The sequence below is a fragment of the Dermochelys coriacea genome, chromosome 19, assembly GCF_009764565.3.
Source record: "Dermochelys coriacea isolate rDerCor1 chromosome 19, rDerCor1.pri.v4, whole genome shotgun sequence".
Lineage (NCBI taxonomy): Eukaryota > Metazoa > Chordata > Testudines > Dermochelyidae > Dermochelys > Dermochelys coriacea.
The window spans coordinates 9,308,211-9,315,825 of record NC_050086.2 but is presented as its reverse complement, the minus strand read 5'-3'; the positions used below and the strand labels follow the sequence as shown (position 1 = coordinate 9,315,825).

The 7,615-nt window shown below is 46.1% G+C and overlaps 1 long non-coding RNA gene across 1 annotated transcript; it reads right to left on the bottom strand.

Annotated features, from left to right (window-relative positions):
- Window positions 1-213: 213 nt before the first annotated feature.
- LOC122458270 lies at window positions 214-7,615 on the bottom strand. Its single transcript, XR_006278238.1, has 3 exons — window positions 6,747-7,615; window positions 4,405-4,494; window positions 214-4,072 (listed from the first exon to the last, which is right to left on the bottom strand). It is a non-coding gene; the product is annotated as an uncharacterized LOC122458270 (long non-coding RNA).

Below are 7,615 nucleotides of genomic sequence, written 5' to 3'. Positions count from 1 at the left end.
AGAAAACTCTGTATATACAGGTTTCAGAGTAGCAGCCGTGTTAGTCTGTATTCGCAAAAAGAAAAGGAGTACTTGTGGCACCTTAGAGACTAACAAATTTATTAGAGCATAAGCTTTCGTGAGCTGTAGCTCACGAAAGCTTATGCTCTAATAAATTTGTTAGTCTCTAAGGTGCCACAAGTACTCCTTTTCTTTCTGTATATACAGTTGTTTGCAAAAAAGGGGAAAAAAACACTATTAAAACCCCACACCTGTGGGACTGTTTCTGAAAAGCACGTGATGCAACTCTTGTAGGGAAGTGATCAGCCTGTAATAATGTAGATGTTCTTGTTGCTATGGGTACATTTTTTAGAAAAGTGACACATTCCATTATAATTAAAATTTCCAGTAACAAAAAAGCCAGCACATTAAAAATAATAAAAGAAGCCAGAGACATAACTGCTTTATTTGTTACTGTCAGTGATAAAATGTGTGAAAGTATTAAATCTCTTCAGCCCAGGCAATTTTATTACATTAACTAGACCTAAAGCTCGTACAAATGGGCATGTAATCAGGAGGCCAAAGACCTAACTCTCAGATGTCAAATTAAAATTCATGCCACTAAAAGGGGCAAGGGGAGGGGGGGGGAGTGTATTTAAACCAAAGTCCCTAACGGGCAGCAAGTGTAGGGCTGTCATTGCAGGATTCAGATGGGGACAGGGGAGGTACAAAAGTGTAGTTAGAATTACTTTTTAGAAAGCAGCATAATCACTAGTGGGAAGCGAGGGTCGTTGCTGGAAGTGGATTTACCATGAACGTGACCATGGCAAGCCAAGTCAGAAACTCCATCTGCAGCTAGCATTGTAAAACCAGTTGGCACTGAGTTGCAGTGTTATCCCCTTTTGGAAAACCCATCACTTCCTAAAGAGGATTGGGGGCAAAGGCCAAACTGGGGAGGAATGAACTGGCCTCAAGTCTTCTTCAGAGTCAACTTTCATCAGAAGCATGAGGCTCTAGCTGTTATCTTTGCAAAGAAAATCTTGTAAATGTAACATGAGTGTAACCAACGCAGAGAATACCTGAAATAATATCTGAGAGGTGTGAACTGATCTATCCATTTCCATGGGTGTGATCAGATGCCAGCACTAACTTTAATACACTGAACAGGATCACCCTACAGGACAGCCTGAAAGAAAGGAGAGGAAGTATATTGTGAAAAGCTGTACAATCTGCTCGGAACAATGGACCACAGATTAGGCCTTTACCACCACAAAGCAGGGGAGTCAGATGTCAAGAGTTTGGGGGGGAGGAGGGGAACACTGCCCTCTGCATTCTAATTTGAAGGACACAAGACAGTTTCTTAGGTAACACATGCCAGTTCCTCAGTTACTGCTTAAAATAAATAAAAAAAAGTAATGTTTAAAAACCATACAACATTGTAGCTGCCTGCCTGCCTCTCTCTGTCTTTCAACACATCTTACCAGGAGGTGAAGAGACATTTGCTGAAGACACACTCAGACTTGTTAAAGCAGCACTAGCTAACAGTAACCGTTTTGCCTTCCTTGATCTGGTCCCCCTGTGAGGAAAGAGGGATGGGGTCAAAGCTGCAAACAGATGCTATGTTGAGGCTTTTGAGTGGGTGCCTTGTTAGAAAAGAGTTTGGCCAGAAAACCTGCTTCTGTACCTGAATGCAAGGTATCTGCCCAGCATAGCTAAGCTACAGCTAGTGATATTCCTTACACTGGCTCTCCAGCTAGCTTGAGCCAAAGCCCACTGCAGTCAATAGGAGCCTTTCCTAAGAGCTTATTGAATTTGAATCAGATCCTTAATCATCACTTTTCTTCCACCTTTCACAAGGAGTGGATAATGGCCAGAAAAGTGATAAATTACAAGCGTTAGCAAGTACGTGTAACACCAGTACTTCCTCAGGTTAACGTTTCTCAGCCTGGATCTTTGCTGATCTCTTTCCTCCTTCTGTGGAGGAGGGAAACCACCCCAAAGATTCTGATGCAGTCACACAAAGTTAATTAGAATTAGCCTAAAATTACTTTTACCAGGGGGGAAAGAGGGAAGGAACAAGTCTCTTCTTCCTGAGACTAGAGCAGTCACCAATTCGACATGAAACATGCACATTGGGTCTTACAGACACTAGCTTATGTAACCTCATGAATCTCCAAGAGCTTTCCCAACAGGACTCAAATACTGTGGCAACGAGTAAGGCATAAGAACGTGAACGGAAAACAAGTCTCTGCTTCCATCTTCCAGCCGAGGCTGTAAATGGTGCTTTGTTTAATACAACGCAGAAGAGCTCCAGGTGCCCTTCCCCACCCCATATCCGCAATTTTGGCTTCACGGCAGTTCTCAGTAAGCTGTGCCTTTCTGTCCTGCACGTTGACAGTAGTAGCTTGACCAGCTTATGATTCTTAGTGTGTGTAGAATGACTTTGGTCCAAACCTTAACAATCCCTAAAGTCTGTGTGTGATTGGCATGAGCGGGGGGGAGAGGAAGAGGAGAAAAGAAGAAAAAAAAAATTAAAGAGCAAGACAGCAAACAGGGGATTTTCAGAAATAGTCAGCATCAGCCTAACTCTTCCCTCACTGAAGGCAAGGGGAAGAGTTTAGGCTTTTTAAAAATCCTACCACAGCTACCAGTTTGTACAAGAGACTTCAAACATTCTACCTTGCTCCTGCTCCAGAGATGTTTCCTTTAAGTGACTAAGCTTTCCCTTAAAAGGCTGAAGGTTATAAAAAGGGCCAAAAAAGGTCAGGTTTTCAAACATGGCCTCTAATCTTGGGTATCCAACTGAAGACATCTAGAGCTTGACTTTCAGGAATTCTGAGTGTTGGAGGCTCAGCACCCCTTGGGGGTGCTAAGTTAAAAAAAACCCTAAACTACTCCTGCTGGAAGGTGCAAGATGATGTTATGTTATCATTCTGAATTCTAGGAGATAAAGTGCTAGAACTTCAAAACAGGGAGAGACAAAACAGGCTGCTCCCTAATGCACAACTCACCCCATCTTACTCTCTACTGACTCTCCACAGACTGCTGCTAGGCCCAGATCATGCTTCCCTACAAAGCCCCGTAGCCTGCAAGCTGGATAAATGGGGAAAAAAAACCAAAAAAAACCCCCCACAAAACAAAACAAACCCTGCAGTTTAAAGTGATTGCTTACCATTTCCACACAGGCACTCTAGGCAGCTTGGAGGACTCTCTTCACTGCCCTTTTTTGGGGCAGGTTGTGGCAGGGGACACGAAGCCTCCAGGCAGGGGGCCTCAGTCTGATATACCCAGTCACACCTTCTTTCTGCCATGCTGTTTACAGTGAATCAGACTGACTTGTAGAGTTGGCTGTTCTCCTGCCACTAACTGCCTTGTATCTGTTTATTCCAAGGCTGGCAGCTCTTTGGAGCAGGGACACTTGACTATTTGAAAGACATCTAGCACCTAGGAGATGCTACTCTGAAGAGAGAGAGTTTGATGGAAACGCAGCTCAGTTACATTGGCAAAAATGAAAGACTAACTGGAGCCAGAGAGAACAGAGGCAGGTGGAGGAGAGCCAGTTGAAATTTTCCCCCTCAACAGAAAAACAAAAAGCCTCCACATGCAACCCCTTGGGAATTTCATCAAAAATAAAGCTTTGGTTGTCAAAAGTACTCAAGGTTTTTGGTTTTTTTAAATTTTTTGGTTGCTAAAAAGACATTCCCCCACACCCCAAATTTGGACTAACCAAAACCACAAAACCCAAAAAACTTATGGCAAAAAATTTTGAAGGGGGAAAAAAACCCATAAGTAAATTCCCGATCATTTCTAAGATGGACACTCACAGGGAGATGGCTCAGTTGCTTTGAGTGGAGGGCACATACAGTTCTGTATGGACTTAACACACAGGGGATTTTTCCTCCTACAGCTGAAGCCAGGAGGGGAAGAAGCCTTTATCAATCTCTAGAACATGTGCAGTTTCACAGTCACCTGCCAAGAGAAGCTTTGGAAAAGCAGATTGCTAATGCTGTTTTTTTCCTAGGGTCTCTTCCTGCAATACCTTCTCACACTGTTAAGTGCTGGAGCTTGGATGGCATTCAAAAGACGACACACTCTTGGGAAAAAAAAAAAAAGGTCACGTCAGCAGTTGCTTGCTGACCCATGGTTAGTTTCTTGCGGGACTCCCCCTTTCTCTGATCCAGGTAGGAATCTTTCAGCAAGCATAGCCTTTGGAAAGTATTTTTCCTAGTTCAGTTCCCACTGGCTCCAAGAAGCGAGGGCCTATCGGTGGGATCTGGCAGCTTACTATGATTGCAGACCTTAGTCACGCAAAGCTGGACTGTAACAGCAGAATAGATCAGTACTCAACCCAATTCCCCACCGCCTACACTACCCCACACCCTGTCACAAAGCACAAAGCACATTCAGGGAAGGAAAATGACCTACCTCATAAAGCAGAGTAAAAGAGAGCACACAACCGCTCCTCTCCGAAAAACACCTTGAAGGGCAGCTATGTTCCAGGCACTCCAGGGATAGCTATAAAGAAAATACACTTCTCAGGAGCTCAGATTAAATGTTGCTCTTTTCATTTGTAGTTTTTAAAAACATATGGTCTGGATCAGATCACCATAGCCTGCAGCTCTCACCTCACCCATAGCGTGAATTTATAAATTCACTCCAGCTTTCAGCACGCCAGGAAAGCGGGGGGGGGGGGGGATTAAAGCTTGAGGCCACAGCATCTGCAATGCTAAAAGCTCCGATCATGAACAAGACAACTTTATGCCCGTCTGTAACACCTGCCATGAAAAGGATCACAAAGCACTTGACTGACATCCATGAATCGTCTCTCATTGCTTCTCTTGTGAAGTTGGCATTACTTCCATTATACAGGTGGGAAAACTGAGGTTGTGGCAGATCTGGGAAGAGAACCGAGATGTCATGGTTCTGTGGCTGAGGTATTGGACCATGTTTCCTCCTAGACAGCAAGGTATAGCCCTACCCAGTGCTTAGTGATCTGAAAAAAGTGTGGGGGGGCAGTCCTATCATATTCTGGGAGCAGTAGCTATGGCAAGACTGCACTTGAAGAGCATCCTGGGTTGAATAAAGTTGTTTTCGGGTCAGGTCTGTGACCCCTTTGGACACCCATCCACCCACCCCAAGCACTAACATTATCCTCAGCTGTAGACAGAGTTACATACAGGCTGTTTGATGGCCCATAGTGATGGTAGTAAAGCTCCTTCCTGGTCTTCCACTCAGAGGCCTTCAACAGCATCTCCCCACCTCCTGTCCTCCATTGCTCTCCCTCCTCTCCAGCAGCCACCTCCCAAGTCCCCAAGGACAACCCACACTTTCCCTCCTCCCTTCCACCCACTTGCCTCCAACCCCGGCTACCAGGGACACACACCAAGCTCACGCTACAAGAAGCAACGATCCAGCAGCTGAGCAAATAGACTAAATTTACTTGATGTTGTCACCTTCCAAACAGATTTTTAAAGAGACACATTCTCACCGGCAAGCCAGTTTGTAAGCCTCACATTCATCCACCCAGTGAGCAGAACACCATGTGGCCTGGGTATCTAATCAAGACCAACTCAAAATATTGGATGAGCCACTCTGCAAACACCCTCCCCCCCCCAACTTCCCAGCCAAGACTTCTGATAGGACCTCCTATTCTACCCAATTTGTGATCCTTGAAAGGCCCTCCCCATTTTCAGAAAGGGGCAAGCAGCCCCCCTCTGAAGAGGCCCCGTCTTTGGGCAATACCCTGCACACTGTTGGCAAGGAAGTGCCTCCTTTGGATAAAGCTGCTCATATTCCTTTACAGAGAGACACTCCCTTTGCGAAGAGCACTCTCACGGGAGCAGTTTGGCAGCTACAGCCCAATGTGGGGGCGCTGCCCAGATTGGCAATTCCTACTAAAGAGCCACACCCAAACCATTTATAGGAAATACCATGGTATTCATGGTGTGCTGGGCCGTAAAGGAGATGGGCCCCCCCCCTTGTGTTAGGCACTGTACATGCATCTGGGAAGAAGCCTTCTCCTCATGATCTTGCAATCTCAACAGACAAAAGGATGGATCAGACCCATTTTATGGATGGGGAAGTTGAGGCAGCAGCTTTTGATACACTCACTCAAAGATCACGCAGGCTGTGGCAGAGCTGGGAGATGACCCTGAATATTCCTGCCCCCCTGCCAGTTCCTCATCCAGTGCTTGAACTGGAAGGCTATTGAGCACACCCCCCCTTCCCAAAAAAAGCTAAAACTTGTTTCATCAGCACATCTCCATTCTGCCAGCCCAGAGGCCTTTTGGCAAGAGCCCCTTTCTCAGGGGCAATGAGTAGTGCTGGCAATCCACCTTCATAGAGAAACTGGCATGTAGGCTCCTGCCATCTCCCTGCTCCTTTGGCTTGGGGATGAGGCGTTTAAGTCCATAGCTCTTCCATACCCATGGGGATATGGATATAATTTTTTGCCCTTTTCTTTCAGAGTATTTTAAGTCAACCAGTTTTTCCAGAGAGCTGGACTCTGTGTTGCAGACACATAAAAGGCTGGCCATTACTCATTTAACATTGGGGGGGGGGGGAGGGCTGGACGTAGCAAAACACAGTAGGATTTAGAAGATCTTAAGTACAGGGCACTTTGTCAGAGTCAGACAAGGTTATGCCAGCAGCTAAAGAAGTTGGCTACCTACAGTCCAGCTCAGGCTGTCTGCAGGTTTCTTTACCTACACAGGAGCTCTGCAGCAAGAGATTGAAGATCCATGTATACTTAGCTTCCTTGTTCATACCTGCCAACATCTGCAGGATGCATCAAGTCATTAAGCCCTCTGTACAGTTCGTTCCAGCACACAGTGACAAAGCCAGCACTTCAGAAGCACAGCTGTATCAGGCACTTAAAGCTGAACGATCACTTCGGCAGTAGCAAAAGTAGAAGGATGAGGAATGTCTCACATCTTCATTACAGACAAGCTCCCTCGTCTCTAAACACTTAGACTGCACCAAGCATTAGACTATGTACCGGGCTAGCTGGCTTATCACAGGATTCGCAGCAGCAGTTCAGGCTAGAGCGTAGCCATTTGGGCGTGAACCTGCTGGCAGGAGCTCACTGCATATCTGATCCAAGTTTGCTTTGTGCTGAAGATTCGCTGTCCGACACGCAAGCAACCCCTAGACAGGATAAGACTGAGGCTGTGTCTATACTGCAGACCTTACAGCAGCAGGTGTCACATTGGGAAGCAGCTGCTGCCAAGTCCCTGACAGGCTCCTTTCACTCCTGAAAGGAAAATAAGGTGTCAAATCTTATCTGAGAGCAGCTGGTGCAGAGAGAAAACAGGCTGGTCCACGAGTTCTCCTCCCTTTGCTGTCAGGCAGGCACTGGCAAGCACCTGGCTCAATTCCTCTTCCTTTGGAGGAGCCTTCCTTCCCTCAGCCTGTTTGCTTCCCCTGCTGCTTTAAATACCTGCCCTGCAGAGTCCAGGTGGAAACTCTTGCTCCAATCACCAAAGCGTCCTTGCAGGGAATTAACTCCTTCCTCTCCTGCTCTGGTGTGGGGAGATGTACATGCCCCTCCCCACACCTATCATTCCAGCCTAGGCTGGAGACTTGGCTTTTCTCTGTGCTTCCATCTCTCAGGATGCATTAAAAGAAGCTAGCACGA